Source organism: Rattus norvegicus, chromosome 3 (assembly GCF_036323735.1).
Source record: "Rattus norvegicus strain BN/NHsdMcwi chromosome 3, GRCr8, whole genome shotgun sequence".
Classification (NCBI taxonomy): domain Eukaryota; kingdom Metazoa; phylum Chordata; class Mammalia; order Rodentia; family Muridae; genus Rattus; species Rattus norvegicus.
This window is the reverse complement of record NC_086021.1, coordinates 22,332,253-22,350,645: the sequence shown is the minus strand read 5'-3', so window position 1 is coordinate 22,350,645 and position 18,393 is coordinate 22,332,253. Positions and strand designations below refer to the sequence as shown.

The window sequence follows — 18,393 nt, the reverse complement described above, 5'->3', positions numbered from 1 at the left end:
GACAGTAGGAGGAAAAAGAGCAATAAAAAATAAATACTAATAAAATGTATACCTACATCATAGTTTAAGGAAGTCACACCGTGAATAGACCATCGTTAATACTTATTAAAGCTCCTATACAACCGCATGACTACCCGGAAAAAGATGGCAAAGAGATGGAACAGGTTTAAGTGAGGTAGATTCTAACCATTCTTCATAGGTTGGGGACCGAGAGACCCACATCTCACCACTTGACCAGAGCTAAAACATGAGTCCAGATCTGCTGCACACATGGAGTAGGGAATTCTAGATGATCCCTGAAACCTTTGAGCTATGGTTTCCTCCAATGTTAATGCAAGAACTGAACAGCAGATTACGATGCCCAGAGATGAATGAGCTGGTGTTGTCTGTAATGTGCAGAGAACTGTTTTATAAGCTAGCATTTATGTGATGTACAGAGAACTGCTTTACAAACTGAAAGTGGTTAAAGAAGCAAATTTGACCATCATGCTATACCATACATTAAAGTCAACTAAAAGTGGATCAAAGATCTAAAAAGCTAGTTTCTAAACACTCAGCAGAAAACATTTTGGAAAAAATATATATCCGGTTCCTGTCAGCCTGCACTTCTTTGCTTCATCCATCTTATCTAGTTTGGTGGCTGTATATGTATGGGCCACATGTGGAGCCACATGTAGGCTCTGAATGACCGTTCCTTCAGACTCTGCTCTAAACTTTGCCTCCCTATCCCCTTCTAAGGGTACTTTTGTTCCCCTTTTAAAGAAGGAGTGGAGCATCTGCATTTTGGTCTTCCTTCTTGAGTTTCATGTGATCTACGGCGATGCACTCTTTTAATCACAGCACTCCGAGGAACAGAGGCAAGAGGATCTCTGAACTTGAAAACAGCCTGGTCCACAGAGTGAGTTCCAGGACAGCCAAGAGAAACCCTGCATTAAAGAAACAACAACAAAAACAAAAAGAGAAAGAAATGAAAAGAAAAAAACAACAAGGATTTCCAAACAACTCACTTGCACCGTCACAGAACAACATACAAATGGGTGTTGTAGTCAAACGTGAAATGACCCGACAGGCCAATTGTTGGGAATACGTCACTGGAAGGTGACATGTAAGGTTTACTAGTCTACTTCCTGTCTCTGTCTCTGTGCTTCCTGCGTGTCACTCCAACGTGGGCAGTGGGGTCACATGGGGCCCAGTTTAAGAGTAAAGGAGAACTACTCTAGGATTTTGTAAGTGATGGATTGGATACTGCCTTGTCATCACTATTACATGTCGATGCTACTGAACTCATTTCAGCAGTGTCTCAGAAAGCAAAGTATTTAAAGCAGAGGTAAGGGAAATTACTATAAACATAAAGTAAACCTAAAAGTTTAAAACCAAGAAGATCCAAATAAAGACACACACCAGAAAACACACCACACTGGCAACATCAGCTCCCACACTCTCTATGGTCAATGAAAGCCTATAGAAGTCCCACTGATTGTTTCTTTCCAGAAATCGTCAAATTTGATCTAAACTTTTTGGGGAAGGCAGAACCTGAGATTGTCTTTTTAAACCTTAAAAAGAATAAAGTGGGATGAATCACTCTACCTAATATTTCATAGTTAACATTTATCAAAGAAGTGGCAGACAGATAGATACAGGCAACAGAATAGAATGAAGAGCTCAAAAGACCTCAGATCTGCTCAAGTGATTTTTCTTATACATATGCAAAGCAACTCAAGGGAGGAAGAAATCTTTTCAGCAAAAGGTGCTGGAATAATTAAACTTCTAAAACAAAAAGCAATGGGTTTCATTTCATATAAAACTAACTGCAAATTGATAGGTTCTATTTGCTTAAATATTAAACCATTAAATTTTCAGAAGGAAGTGTTTCAGAATTGAATGCTTAGTAAAGACTTCAGATATTCGACACAACAGAAACACGGCCCATAAGAGGAAAAGTTGTTACGAAGCTGGAAAGAGCAGACCACCTGGTGCACGGCCACGATCCAGGAAGCTGAGATGGGAGGACCTGGCATTTGAGATCCAGCTAGGACTGCTTGCCAAGATAGTAAGATTCAGTCTCAAAAGAGGGAGGAAGAGGAAGAAGTGGCATAGTAATAGGATGTGCAGAAAGTAGGGAGGACAAAGAATTCTAGACAAGAAAACCATCAGGAAGCTTTAATGGAACTAAGGTTCTTGTGGGCTGGTGGCGTAGCTCAGAAGCAAGCATGCATTTACTTAGAGGTCCTAGGTTTTCCTCAGAAAAAACAGGGAAAAACAAGGGGGAGGAGAGGAAAGAAAGGAAATTTGGAGTTGGCTTTTTGAGAAAAGAAAACAAAATTCAAAACTTGTTCTAAGGACTCAAAATTATAAATGGGAGAGGAGGCATTGCAACTAATACTAAATAGGTACAAAGGAAACTACAATGGACAATGTATTCCAACAAATCAGACACGCTAGAGGAAATGGATAGAGTTCTAGAAGCACACAAACTATTAAGGTGATTATGAAAAATCAAAATATAAATGGATGGATGATAATTAGAATAATTAATAACTTCCAACAAAGAAATATCCAGGTAAGAGAAGGTTATTAAAATGAATTCAAAGAAAAGTTAAAGCTAATCCTTCTCAAATCCTTGCAGATCTGAAGAGGAGGAAAGAATTCCAAATTCACTTCATGAGAACAGCATGACCCTCACTCGAAGCCAGAGGAGAATGGCAAAAACAAGCAAAACTACATGAATAGAGGCAAAAATCAAGGAAACATTACATTAGCAATGAAAATGAACAGCATATTTAAAAGATTGCACAAATCAAAACTGGATTTATGCCCGGGACACAGGATTGCTCAAAATAAATTAAATCATTAAACATTAAAAGTATGAAGCATAAAAACCATGTGATCATGTCAGTAGGTATAGAAAGAGAAATTGGTGCTCGCTTCGGCAGCACATATACTAAAATTGGAACGATACAGAGAAGATTAGCATGGCCCCTGCGCAAGGATGACACGCAAATTCGTGAAGCGTTCCATATTTTTCTAGAACAAACGAAACTCAAGACGGATGATCAAAATGTGAATGCTTCACTCCTTCTTTAAATGAGGAAAAAGAATACCCTTGGCAGGGAAGGGAGAGGCAAAGATTAAAACAGAGACTGAAGGAACACCCATTCAGAGCCTGCCCCACATGTGGCCCATACATATACAGCCACCCAATTAGACAAGATGGATGAAGCAAAGAAGTGCAGACCGACAGGAGCCGGATGTAGATCGCTCCTGAGAGACACAGCCAGAATACAGCAAATATAGAGGCGAATGCCAGCAGCAAACCACTGAACTGAGAATAGGTCCCCTATTGAAGGAATCAGAGAAAGAACTGGAAGAGCTTGAAGGGGCTCGAGACCCCAAAAGTACAACAATGCCAAGCAACCAGAGCTTCCAGGGACTAAGCCACTACCTAAAGACTATACATGGACTGACCCTGGACTCTGACCCCATAGGTAGCAATGAATATCCTAGTAAGAGCACCAGTGGAAGGGGAAGCCCTGGGTCCTGCTAAGACTGAACCCACAGTGAACTAGTCTATGGGGGGAGGGCGGCAATGGGGGGAGGGTTGGGAGGGGAACACCCATAAGGATGGGGAGGGGGGAGGGGGATGTTTGCCCGGAAACCGGGAAAGGGAATAACACTCGAAATGTATATAAGAAATACTCAAGTTAATAAAAAAAAAAAAATAAAACTTCAGTCCCTTTAAAAAAAAAAAAAAAGAAAAGAAAGAGAAATTGACAAAATTTAACATCTTTTTGATGATAATTCCACATATCAGCCATAGAAGCTGGAGTGGTTAGCGCGAGTTGTCAACTCAATGAGTTCTAGAACCTCCTGAGAGAGAGGCCTCCAGCAATATGGTAGGAGATCATCTTGACTCGGTAAACTGTGTTGAAAAGAATGGCAGATGACATGGTTCTTCGGTCTGAGATCCTAGCCTGTACACAGGTGATGGAGTGAGCTGAGTGTATGCCATCATCACTCAAACTGGGCAAAAATAACTTTCCCTTAAGCGACTTCCACCCTGGCGCTTTCTTACAGCAACTAGAAAAGTAACGAAGATGAAAGCGATGTCACCCAACGGAATGAAGACCACACAGGATGAGGCACCAGGGTGCATAGTCAAGGGGGAAACACTGAAAGATTTCCTTCTAACCTGAGGAACAAGACAACCGTGTCCAATCTACCAATTCTATTCAATGCAGTACCAGCAGTCCTAGCAAGAATGAGGAAAGGATATTGAAACGGTCTGTAGGTGACAGGACTGTATGCACAGAAGATCCTTGAGAACCAAGTGTGGTGGTGCCCACCTATGAACCCAGAATCTGACAGGCAGACTCAGGCGGAGGAGGACTTGGAGGGCAGCCTGAATTATATAACAAATTTCAAATGAGCCTGGGCTACAGATACGGAAAAATAGACAAACTGAAAGAGGAAACACTGGCATATTCATGGTTTTGAAGATGAACGAAGTAGTCATAAGCCAAAGAATGTATATGGCAAAAGGAGAGAAATAACTCCCCCGCAGAGCCTCCAAGAGGAATGCTGCCACACAGGCACTAGTGCTTTGCGCCACTGAACTATCCCTGCAGCCTCCCTTGATCATATCTGCTGCCAATAACGAAACTTGGAATTTAAGACAGTTTTCCAAAAACTTGCTGGTGGCTGTGATATGAGCAGTTTTTCAATATCTAGGTGGTTTTTTAAATCATTGTTTTACTCATCATTTATTTGCTTATTTGTTTTTGGACAAGAGATCTTGCTGTTGTAACCCTGAGTAGCCTGGAACTTGCAATACATAACAGGATTATCCTCAAACTTTTGGTATTCTCCCCACCTCTGCCTCCACAGTGCTGGGATTACAGGTGGTGCCACCCTGTATGACTGACTGAACGCTTTGTTCAATGAGATAGGTGGCAACAGGAATCGGGGTGATTCTGTAATATATTACATTGTGCATTGGTTGGGATATCAGTGTTTCCAAGTGACCAGTGCACAGCGCTAGCAAACTGTGAATGATCCATTCAAAGAATAGGAGAGTCCAATGGAAGAGCTGGAGGAAGGACTGAAGGACCAGAAGAGGTCACGGACTCCAAAGGACCATGAACAGAGTCAACTAACCTGGACCCTTGGAGCTCTCAGGGTCTGAACCGCCAACCAGGGAGCATGCACATCTGGCCCTAGGTCCCCACACATATGTAGCGGATATGCAGCTTGGGCACATTGGCTCCAAACAACTGGAGCAGGGGCTGTCCCTAAAGCTGTTGCCTGCCTGTGAATCCTGTTTCCCTGGCTGGGCTACCTTACTAGCCTCAGTGGAAGAGGATGAATCCAGCCCCAAAGAGGCTAGATGTGCCAGCTAGGTGAGGGGGGGTGGGGAGCGGGGACGGATACCCTGGGGGCTCCACCCTCGCTGAGGAGAAGGGGCGAGATAGAGGGAGAGACTGTGTAAGGGAGCAGGGAAACTGGCAGCAATTTGGACAAAAAGGGAGTAAATAAATAAATAAGAAAATACTAAAGAAAAAAAGCACATTGAGTTCTTTCCCCATTTTCTCCTACACATTTGCATGAGTCTGGATTTTCTCCGCATGTTGTACTGAACCTCAGGAACTTATAACTGCTCAGTCCAGATGCAAATATTAAAAATCCAGGAGGAGTGGTAACACACATCTGTAGTCCCAGCACAGGGGTCGGGGGGTGGGGAGGTAGAGGCAGGTAGACAGATCTCTGTGAATTTCAGGCCAGTCTGGTCTGTCTAGTAAAGTGTGGTCTACATAGTGATTCCTAGGTCTGTCTCACAGTAACACACACACACACACACACACACACACACACACAGACACACAGAGACACACACACATACACACATACACACAAACACACACACATATACACACACAGACATACACACACACATATACACACACAGACATACACACACACACATACAAACACACAAACATACACACACAGAGGCGCACACAGACATACACACACACATATACACACACAGACATACACACACACACATACAAACACACAAACATACACACACAGAGGCGCACACAGACAGACATGCACACACACACACACAAACACACACACAAAGAATCCAGATGCATTCTATTGAAGCCAAACATTACAGAAAACTATAAAATAGTGTCATTCATTACTCTAAATTATGTTTTCACCTTATAAGCACAGTTATTTCTCATAAAAACCCACCACATATGTCAATGCATATGGCTTTTTATTTTCCTCGGATTAATATCAGTTTTTAGTTCTAAGTTCTCAGATGAGAAGTATTTATAGATGTGACCCACATACACAAACTCTCCCGAGATCTTCAAAAACTTAGAGAATTTCAAGAAAACGTCTGAATATCTTCGTTGAAGACTTCTCCTTAGGCCTCAGGTTGCCCAACTCTGCTCGTCTATGAATGGCTCATGTTTAACCTGGGAGCTATGGGGATCGGCTGGGGCTTAAGTCAAGTTCAGCTCACCCCTTCTGCCTCCTGTACCTGGATTCTAGCAGCCATCGTCACCCAAAGCAATAGGGAAGTGGAAATGCATGGCTTTCACGTAAGGCACAGTGACCAACCAGATGGGATTCTGTTGAATTAAATCTAACATTCACATGGGTGCCTTTGCTAACTTTTCATATGTGCCGCTAAAAATTCTACACGGCTCCTTTTGACCCTGTCCCAGATGGAGTCCTAACGAGTCCCTCCTTGTGTCCCTTCTCAGGTGAGTCTGGCCTCCTCACTTCCCACACCTCATTACCTGCTGGATTTGATGGGGCTCTGGTTGTTCCTGTCCTTCTAGTCGTGGTGCTAAAGTGGCTCTCTGAAGGGAGAAGGGAGGACGAAAGGAAGCAGATTGTAAAACACAGTGGCTGCTTTATGGTTTACAAAAGTCACATCGTGAGAATGGTCTCAGTATAGGTCCCCGAGGCCATTGTGGGGATCACACTGAAGAATCATAAAAAGTCATGGGTTCTGAAGCTAGAAATGCACATCAGTGGCCAAGAGTCACTGTTGCTCTAGCACTGGACCCAAGTCAAAGCCGGGCTTCTCGGCACAGAGAATTTCAGGACAACTCGGGCTAAATCAAGAGACCCTGTCTCAAAACAAAACAGTGAGAGGAATGAAACGGGTCAGAGTTCTCTTTTTGTACAGCAGAAAAAAGGCGAAGGCAGATGCATGTTCTCTTGTGGTTTCAACATAATGAAAATTATGAAATTTTCTAAATGAAAAAGGAAGATGACACACGTATGACAAAACGACACAAGCCTTGCACAACAGAACAAACAGGTAGATGGAGGCACAGCTAGTCTCATATGCGTGTACTTTTCTGAAGGCAAGATTGTCAGTGTGGTGCATGGCCGACCACTTGTGTTTGCTTGGTGGACTTGTTTCTTTGAGTCATGCTTTACTGATGAAGTTTCTTTCAGCGCATCCTCCAGATTAAAATCATCGCAGTCTCCATATCCTGCAAAGAAGAAGACAATTTTAAGTTAGTTTTTTGGTAGTTTTAATTTTTAGGTAGTTTTTAAAATGAAGGAATGATTGTAATATTTTCTTTGTCCTTACCATTATAATTTGTGGTTCTGAGAACTGAATCTAGAACCTAGAATGTACTAGGCAAGTGTTCACCACTGAGGCTGATGCTAAAATAGACTCTTGACATGGTGTTTGTCATTTAAAAAAAAAGGGGGATGTGAATGCAAACGGAAAACAAAAATCCAAAGTAGCTATACTTACATGTAGGGAGCCATATTGGATTTGGGCCTGGCCGCTTTGTGGCTCAAAGTGTCTACGTGACTCTTGGCTGCATGGCCACAGATGTTCAACCTTGAAATGACTGTCATAAGTCTTGAGAGTGTTGGACAAAAGCCTCTCCCATGAATTTATGACACAGGAAGATAACATTCACAGGATGTTTCAGTCTGAGCAAACACCAGACGTCTCCAGCGTCTCCATCACATGACCTCTTCACCTTCTGCTCTCGCTGCTGGAATGCCCTTCTCCCTCCATCCTTTGTGTTTCACTAAGGACACTCCCCCTACCTGAAAACCTTAAAAGCTACAACGTTCACCCCAATAAACGAGACCTTGACAACAGAACTTTTGCTTGGTCTCCTTCTTCTCTTCACCCCCATTTGATACACAGGTAGAAGGCCTCTTCGGGACCCTGAATAACTGGACCTGCTGGACGGGTCACTTACACCAAGAAAAAATAGAGCAGAAGTCAAACACTCCATTGTGATAGAAAGAAACAGATCATTACAAAATGCAAAAGGGCTACTTCAGCAACAAGTCAAATGCATTTGTGATATGTGCATATGTGTGTGTGTGTGTGTGTGTGTGTGTGTGTGTGTGTGTGTGTGTGTCTCCATTGTCAGGCACCCAAACATATATGGCAACCATTAATAGATATGAACATAGAATGTAACACAGTAATAGGAAACTTCCATCATCAAATGGATGACCTAACCATGGGGAGAAACAGTGGGTTTTACAAGTGTTCTTTGCAAATGCACACATAGGGAACATCACAGATCATGTGATAATACACGAAGCACATTCCAGCGGTGATTATGGAAGAGTGGGATCATATCAAGTCTCTTTTCTGACTACAACAGCATGAAACTAAAACTGAATGGTGAGAGAGACAGCTCACAAATATATAGAAATTAAACAACACTCTTCTCAACAATCCATAAGTCAAGGAAAACCAACTAGACGGAAACCAAGCAGGATCCAGAGACAAGGGCAAATGGGATCACAATACATGCAAATGGAAAGCAGTCCTGACTGGAAGCCTGCAATACATCAGCCCTCATGTTACACCTCAGAAAGCTAGAAAGCAGAACAAAGGGAAAGCCAAGCAGAGCAAAGCATGTTGAAAAAACAACAAAGTGGGTAATCTAAAGGAAACGATTGAAATTCCTTTATGTGTGTGTGTGTGTGTGTGTGTGTGTGTGTGTGTGTGTGTGTTTGTGTGTGTATGTGTATGTTTTGGCGTGCCATGTATGTTTCTGCATGGCATGCATGCAGTGCCTTTAGAGGCCAGAAGAGGGTGTCAAGTCCTCTACAACTGGAATACAGATGACTGTGGTCTGTCATGTGGATGTTAGGGATCAAACAAACCCACGTCCTGTGGAAAAGCAGTCAGTGATCTTTACTGCTGGGTCATTTCTGGAACCCCACAGAAGAAACGGTTGTATACAAGGATTAATTCAGAAAGCTGAATATCACACACTTTGTCCCAAATGGGAGAGTCCAGATTTTAATTTTTTTATTTTTAATTTTTAAAGATTACATATATATGTGTATCTGTGGACATAGGTACAGGTGCTCTTGGAAACCAGATGTGAATATCAGTTCCCTAGGAGGGAGACCTAGCAGCCCGCCATGGATGCTGGGAACCAAAATCTTAATGAAAAGCTAGTTTTCAAGTCTGAGCCTAGATTTTAAACAAGTACTTGAGGAACAGAACAAATAAAATCACACATCACAAATCCTAGGACGCAGTTCAGAATAAGTGAAAGCCCTGTGTGGCCAGTGCGGAAAGTGACAGGGCCAACATTGGTCAGTGACAGGCACGAACTACAAGTTGGCGATAATATAAAAGTCAGAAATACAAAATGATCTAAAATCCGTATAAGCGGTACTTGACCTGTATGCTACAAAGCTGCCAAAAATAAAAGCAAAATAATAGTAGTGTAAAATACACAACCCAGAAATAAAGTCGAACGTAACTCTTATGGAGAGTTGAAAATGCACAAAGGGTTAAGGATAGTGTCTTCAGGAATCACTGGTGGGAAAACACAAAAGAATAAAATTAGACCTTTATTCCAATACAGTAACTGAATCATAACTAATTTGCAATTTATTAAATGTGATACCCAATCCTGAAGAGGTACTAAAAGAAGTAGCGGGCATTGGTCTGGCTTATGGTTTCCTGAAGAGCATTCCCAAAGCATAGGCAAAAGAGCAAACTGCAGCAGTGAGGCAGAGCTTACAGGCCAAGAGCTCACTCCGCAAGTGGAAAGCCCTGGGTTCAATTCCCAGCACCACAAAACAAGGAGACTAACATGCATCCAACCAAAATGCTTCACCACAGCTAAAGAATGACCCATGCAATTAAGTGACATTTTCCACAAAGAAATGATGTTTATGGTCAACCGATGAATTAAGAGATAATGTACGACAAGTCTTATCTTTTACGAAACAAAAACTACAAGTGCAATGAAGCTAGCTTTAATCCTAGCCCATGGAAAATGGTATGGACACTCCTGAAAAGTAAGCATAGAATTATCCTATAATCCAGTTATATGAAGCTTGGGAACTGAGGTTGGTAAATCAGAGGCATTTGCACGCTCACGCTCAGTGCACAACTATTCACAGTAGCCAAGGTATGGGGGAAAAAACTCAAGCTTTATCTAGGTAAATGAATACAGAAAACGGTTATTAGACTAGGGAAATGTCTTGGTGATAGCACATGTACTTGGTGTGTGCAAAAGGCCCTTTATTTTTGAGATTATAACTACAACACTTCTCCCTTCCCTCCCTCCAAATCTTCCCATATACCCCTCCAAACAGCACTGTCAGCCCCACTTAAATGGAACCACCCAGGGTACCATACTCAACCTGCCCAAAGTTGTGGACCCTCTCCACAACCTGGCGATTACTGCTAGTGCCAAGCTTACAAATGCACCGAAAAAGTTTCTGAGTCAAAAGCTTACAGCCTAGTAGCCAAGTCTTGCTTCTTTTCAGAGTCCTTTACATATTACTTCCAAATCCTGAACATGGGATTCAGTATTATCAAATCCAACTCTTACAATCTTCCTCCCACAGTGACACAGGGGAGATCAAGGTCCCCTCTGGGATTCGGAGTCACACTGACAACAGGACTTAAAAACAGACTCACAAAGAACCACAAGGACGATTTATTAGAGTTCAGAAGAAGAACCCCAGGACTGGCAAGCTCTAAAGCCCTAGCAGCTCCCAGAGGACGAGAAAGGAGAAGGTCCATGCCGTGCTGTTTAAGCTGCCATGGAGGTAAGACTCATGGCCAGCAAGCAGCCACATGTGGGGTTACAGGTTTTAAGGAAAGAGTAGGGAGGCCCAAAATGCTGGGGATAAAGACCCCAGTACTAAGGAAAGAACACTTAGAAAAGAGATAGAAAATGTGAAAAATATGTATGCTTTTCTGACTTGGTCATAGGGTAGGACTTAGGAACTTTTACATGACTGGTCGGTAAGCTTCTGAACAATGGTGGTGGGAATCGTGGGAAAGAAAGTACAGTGTCTCATTTTAAAAACCATTCTATCTTTTCAGTAAGGTTTTAGCTGGTGAGCCAACCTTTCTATGGTGATCCCTTACCAAAGGGATCGAACCAGTCTCCACTCAGACTGGAGATCTTATCCTCTTGACCGACACTAACAGTACCATAAACCAGTAGAGATGGACAGTTCTCTCTCTAGCCCTGGGCCCCAAGCACTACCCCAGAAACACACACTTGAATGCTAACCCAACTTACAGAACAAGCAGTCCATTAAGCAGATACCAGTCTGGAAGTAATGCGAAATTATTTTGCCTGTTTTATTGCTCCGCTCCCCTTCTCATGTTCTGGTCCATCTAATTACTGCTGCTCATAAGGAGATTCAAGACTTGTGTGTGAGCTGGATGATGGCTTAGGGGCAGCTAATTTGAAAGAGGAAACCTTTCCTCAGCAAAGGCAAAGAGTGATACTCTGCACCTACATAGGCAAGAAATAAATATATTTTTTATCTATTTAATATATGTTATTAATATGATACACACACACACAAAGAAAAAAATCAATGATTGTGCAAGAATCCTTAGAGATCAGAAGAGGGCATCGGACCCCCTAAAACTGGACTTAGAGGCATCTGCGAGTTATCGTGTGGATGCTGGGAACTGAATCCAGGTCCTCTCGAGAGCCTCTCTACTCCCAGAAACTGGGAGTCAGCAGACGATCTACTACAGGTGCAAGGCGAGCCTGGTATGCACAGCGATTTCAAGTACAGCTTGGTGTACGTGTCAAGTCCTAGGCCAGCCAAGGCTACACGCTGAAACCCTACCTTAAAGAAGAGGAGGAAGGTATATCATGAAGGAGGCCTATTGAAGATAGAAACGGACTGGATTGAAGCAGCTCTAAACAAGGCAGGGCAAGGATTTTAGTCCAGTCTAGCTACAACCTACCCTGTGACTCTTTACTGCACACCGTTTTCTTTAAGGACTTTTGTCCCTTCCAACAGCTCAAAGTATGGTCCTCCATAAAGTCAGTCACTGCTAATCCCTTCCTAGAGTGAGAAGGTAGACTTGTAGGGCACATAAAACTTAACAAAATGCCTCTGGTTCCTCGGGCTACCTGTAAATTTTTCAGAGCGCTCTATGTCTACAGCTTTGGTGAGCCATCACCCATGCTGGGGTGGAACTTCAAAACCAAACTTTGTAGATGTATGTGCAGGTGTGTGTGTGTGTGTGTGTGGATGTTTCTATGTTTAGGTTCACACACACCTTTGTGGGTATTTGAAGGCCCTTCTTTTTTTGAGACAGAATCTTTCATACATACACAGAACATAGCAATTAAGTCAAGTCAGCTTGCTACTCAGTGCCAAGGATCTGCTCTCCCCCTTTCACCAACAATGAGAGCACAAGTGTGTGCCACTAGCATTGGCTTGTCACGTGGGTGTTCGGTATTGAGCTCAGACTCCTGTGCTAATGCAGCAATCACTTTACGGACTGAACCCTCTCCCCAGCCTCTGTGGTGAGCTTTTGGTGATGCACCTACCTTTCAGTCACACAGTTTCTTCTCAGTAACTAAGCCTCAATAAATTAATTGATTTACCAAGCTAATAGACATGTCAAAGTGGATGAAAGCCCGTGAAGCCTCAACTCTACACAAAGAACTACATGCAACTAAGAAATGCTGAGACTTTGATCGTCTTCCCCGGGGAAGAGCAGGTCAATTTTTACCCAATACCAAGTAGTCAGTACTGAAAACATAAACATACAAGCAACATTAGACAGGTTGAATAGGTTATATTTATGTATGTAGGAAAATCTATACATAGTTGCATGTAACAACAATTAATGAAAAAGGAGGTCGTGGCCTTGAAGGAGAGCTAGCAAGAGTAGATGGGAGTCATTTTAACATTTTATTTTATTTTATTTTTATCCTGTGTATGTGTGAATGCCCAAGGCAACCAGAGGCATCAGAGCCTGTGAGCTAGAAGTCCAGGCAGTTGTGAGCCATCTGCCAAGGGTACTAGGCACCAAACTCAGTTCTTCTGGAAGAGTAAAATACACTTCCAAATACTGAGCCATCTCTCCAGCCCACATGGAAGGGTTTGGTGGGAGGAGAAGTGGAGGGAATGGAGAAATGTTGGGATTATGTTATAATTTCAAAAGTAAAAGTGATAATTTTTAAAACACACTTAAAGCATCATGTCCCTCCCCCCCAACCAGAGAATCATTATGTCCTGGCTATCTCCCCACATCCCTGTGGGATCACTGGGTAGATGAGTTCTAACATTTCTGCACAAAGAATGCCCAAGAGGCCTGAGGCAAGACACCTGTGGTAGAGCCGCTGAGACACAACCCCACTGTACACTCAACATGTTTGTCACACTTAGACCTGTGTTGTGAGTAACATAGATATTACCAAATGAGACACATGCAAAAACATGAATACCAGACCTGTGCAAAAATAGCAGAACCCAGGCTACAAAAGAAGAAGACTGCATGCACAGTCCATTTAGCTTACTGTGTGCTCATTAACCACCACTTAGTGGAAGGAAAAAGTACTTAGGCCCCTGCAATGGGTCTGAGTCATTTCAGCTGACCCCGCACTTAACACACATATTGTGGAATTTTCATTTCTGGTTTTCATAAGATCTTACATTTTTTTAAAACCATATATGGAAGTTGTCTAGATATGATCTTTTCTGAGAATCTATTGTGGTTTTATGTAAAATAAAAAGTGTGACATCATGACACAATGCTAATGATATAATGTTCAATTTCCTGTAATGCATGCAGTCCCTCAGGGGTGTTCTCATTTCGAGTGTCAGGGCATACACAGTTGATACTTTATGAGGCAGAAATTACTATAAAATGTAACTAAGCTAGCTTCTAAGGTATTGGAGATACAGTTATTATCTTGTATTATCTGGACAGGCTCAAGGTGAATTCTAGGGTCATGATAAGAAAAGAAGAGTGATAATCAGACAACATGTAGTCAGTGGATCAGGGGAAGGAGCCATGATCCATGAGATGAAGACACATTTCACAAAACAAAAAGAAACAAAACAAACAATAAGAACAAACTCAGGAAAGGCAAAGAAACTAGAGCCTTCAGAGGAGGACAACGCTGCTAAAGCTGAACTTTATTCTAGTGGGAATCTTTCAGCTGCCTAATACCCAAAATGTTAATGGATGGATTTGTGTTGCTTTAGGCATCTAAGTTCAAGGCAGAAATAGAGAGACTATTTCCCCCTTTCTCCTATGTATATAACAATCCATCACAGGCCTGGAGAACAGTAAGAACATTGTATTCTTTGCCTGAAAGAAGTTTCCACAGCAGGTGACATCTGTTTAAAATAAACCATGTGCTCGCCTTTGTTCTTCTGAGGTCTGCAGTATTCATTGGGAAATCTTTCCACATCCTATTAAGTTAACTCTTGAATGTCACAGTTTTAACAAGCAAATATTCTTTTTGTAAAAAAAAATGGAGTCCTACTTACAATTATGTATATTCTAACTGGGCAATATGACTGGCAAAGGCCTTAATTGAGGTTCATAATTCACACCTAGTGTATTATTAGGCCTTTGCTACATATTGGCATTTGTGAACATTGTACCATGGCCCTGTCGTCTGCACAGCGTCTTGCAATTACTGTGATTACAAAGGACTTGTGAAAGCTGAGGTGACAAAGAATGGCATTCCACTCACCTGAGGGACACATCCTTTGCTCACACTAATCTAAATCCAGAAGAAAGGTTTCCAAGTCATCACATCTATCCACAGGAAACTGGTTAGCTGTTCTTATATTTTAGTGAGATACAAAGTAGTTAAGAATGGGGCGGGGGGAGGAAGGAAGGATTCCATTCAAATCCAGGAACACTCAGGAGCATGGCTCTGCTGATATTTTGAACTCTGGGGAATTCTATTCTGGGGAATTGGAAAAAATTATTATTTCTTTACAAATTTTAAGTTATCCAGTTTATTGTACAGTTATCTTCTACATAAAAAGCAGAAACCCTGATAACCTGAACTCAATTCCTTGAACCAATGTAGAGATGGGAAATTATCAACTCCATAACTTTTCTTGGACTTCCACAGGCACCATGGTACATATCAATCTCTCTTTCTGTGTGTGTGTCTCTCTGTCTCTCTGTCTCTCTCTCTCTCTCTTCTTACATATATACATACACATACACATAAATGTACACACTCTTGTGCATGCGCGCACACACACACACACATACACACACGCACACACTCACTCATGCTCACACTAAATTACCCAAAATGTAAGCTCTCAGCTGCTCCTGACACCATGGCTTCTCTCTGCCATCATGGACTCTAACCTTCTGGAAACATCATCCTAATTTTATTTTTAATTTGCTTTGGCCATGGTGTCTTTCAAAGCAATAAAGAAGTAAATAATACATACTGTCATGTATTCAGTCTTTAATGGATCAAATGTTGCTGTGTGGCCAGTTGTTAATGTATACTTTAACTCCATTGTGTCCCAGTAGCCCTAAGAAAGCAGTGCAACACAGATACCTACAGTGTCCAAACATAAGAAATAGTCTGACAAGACTTCCTAAAAGCTGCCTGCAAGCCAGTCTTCTCCTATCTGCCCTTGGAAGATGTTGATCTCTCAGCTTCTCCAGCCCTACATCTGTATGGACACTCTCCTGCCCCCGCCCTGATGAAAATGGACTGAACCTCTGAACCTGTAAGCTGGCACCACTTTTTCCTAAAAGCAGGAACCATAGAGGTTGGCAAGGAAAAAGACAATGGACAAATGGGTTCTGTCTTTGATTAGAGTACTGAGCACACCTTGAAGGAGGAGGTAGTGAAGATATACTATTTAACACCTATCCTGTGATCAAAAATTATTACACAGATCAATAAGGAGGCAACAGAGAATCATTGACAGAGTGTTTGTCTAGCACACAAAAGGTCATGGTTTCCAGCATCAGTACTCAAAAGAATGGAAAGAAGGGAGGGAAAATGGAGGAGGGTGTGGTTGAAACATTAGAAACTATAGTGTGTCAAATGACTATCTTTCCAGTATCTTTTTCTCCCTCAATGACCTGCTCCTCCTCACACTGTACATAGTGTAGTAATGAACGCTCATGAACAGATCATAAGCACAAAAATACACGTGTCAAACTAGGCTTTGAAATCAGAGCAAGTTATAATGTGGGATGCCTCAGTAGGTATGGTTTCTAAAAGCACAGATAGATCATCTTCGACTGGTCCGTTAGTTTTTATCTAATACCTGTCTGCAATTTTCATGTCCTCTTTACATGGGTACATGGGTATGTTACCTTCTTCATCTTCTAGATTTTCCCAGCATTCTCTGCTGACTTAAGAGTTAGCCTGTAAGAGAGGGTGTGTGCTCCTGGCACTGTTTGTTGCCAGCCAAGGCAGGCTGGTGTGCACACGTGTGTTCTTTCTTCACACTCAAGAGAGAGGAAAATGGACTCCCATTTTGGAGTGTTTTCCTTAGAACTATCTGCAAAAGCAAACAGACTCTTTTTTTTTTTTTTTCCGGAGCTGGGGACCGAACCCAGGGCCTTGCGCTTCCTAGGTAAGCGCTCTACCACTAAGCTAAATCCCCAGCCCCCGCAAACAGACTCTTAAAAATCCCTCTGGTGCATTTGTATCTTTGGCCTTTTGCGAAGGGGTGAGAAGGAAGAGAAAGGACGACTGACTGAAAAGGTTGTTCTCATTCCCACTGCTGGCGAGGGGTTTGATTTCCTAAGTATTAATCAAAATCACTCTTGATTATAGCAAAAACAACCTTTGCTATAATTTTAATGAAATTAATGAGAATATATGGTAATTCTGAGCAATCTTGCTCTAGAGATTAAAGAACAGCCTGCCAGAAACATACAAATAAAGCATTAAGATCAAAATTTGCATAATTAAGTTTCTTCCCTACACTGCCCACCCCACCCCCAGCATCACTAGCTGTGCTAAGTTCTATGAAAAGAGATGTTTAAAGTCAGGTTGGCAAAGCCTGGGTTTCCCCCTGAGCCAGAACATCCTTTTCCAATACTGTTTTCGTGTTTTTAAAACTCATGCCTGCCAGACTAACAGATTGCCAATGACGATTGACCAAAATTACAGAGTGCAGAGGTTTTGAGCCCTCCTCTTAAATTCTTAAATGAAAAAAAAAAAAACTGCCTTCCTGCCACTTTGGTACCATACCAGTCTGTGTGTCCTGCTCTATGGAAGTGTCCTGCCAAGTCATAGCCTAAGCAACATATCAAAGCCCCAAATGACAAGCATTGTTTAAGAATACCGGACAGAAAGGCTCCCCCCCCCCAGTACTACTCCCTCAACAGAGGCTGTGAAGGCCTCAGCCCAGTCTACCACATGCCCCCTCTATCAGCACAACAAACTGTGGTCCTTTCAGGAGGGTATGTGTTTGTTCCAAGAGTACACACAAAGCAGTAGCCGCCTGTTTCCTGAGAATGTAAGGACACTCAGGACAGTGCACACATTACAGGTGTCTGTGCCCTTGGCCCCACCCTCAAAAAGATCTTTAACATTTCAAAATATCCTGTAAAATGTCAACAGGCCCATTTCCCCCCTTCAATGAGTAGTTCTTGGCTTTGTGATAAGGCTATAGCTGAAAGGTTAACAGTCTTTGATCAGAGGGAACAGAAATCATCATTTTTCGTTGTGTGCCTCTATACAAAGAAAAAGCAGAGAAGAGGAAAATGTCAGGAACAGCTGGCCCTGTTTACAGAGAACTTCAAGCTGGATGCCACACACATCTGTATAATTAAAACATTATGTCCTCAGACATGCATGTCTGTATCCTTGGTCTGTCCAAACACCTGGGAAAGAGTAAAAAAAAAAAAAAAAAAAAAAAAAAAAGAGCACATGAGTGTCCACAGACACTAGCTAGACACAGGAGGCATTCCAAACTGGTTCTACCATGTTTCTGTGTTTCAGTCAACATTTATTAGTGATTCAAAGCTCTTCTTGAGTGAATTTGTTTCTCTGATTTAAGCCACTTCTGTTCCTCTGGAAGTTCCTCTTACTCTGAGGAAGGATGGAATGTGCCATGCATTGCTGC

The 18,393-nt window shown here is 42.2% G+C and overlaps 1 long non-coding RNA gene and 1 other non-coding gene across 2 annotated transcripts in view; one reads left to right on the top strand and one right to left on the bottom strand.

Moving 5' to 3' along the window:
* LOC134486044 (uncharacterized) overlaps positions 1-18,393 on the bottom strand; it is a 57,680-nt gene that overhangs the window by 22,172 nt on the left and 17,115 nt on the right. Inside the window, exon 2 of the long non-coding RNA XR_010064716.1 lies at positions 6,816-7,523. This is a non-coding gene — a long non-coding RNA (uncharacterized LOC134486044). The remainder of the gene's footprint in view (positions 1-6,815; positions 7,524-18,393) is intronic.
* LOC134486521 (U6 spliceosomal RNA) lies at positions 2,918-3,024 on the top strand. Its single transcript, XR_010065580.1, has one exon. It is a non-coding gene; the product is annotated as a U6 spliceosomal RNA (small nuclear RNA).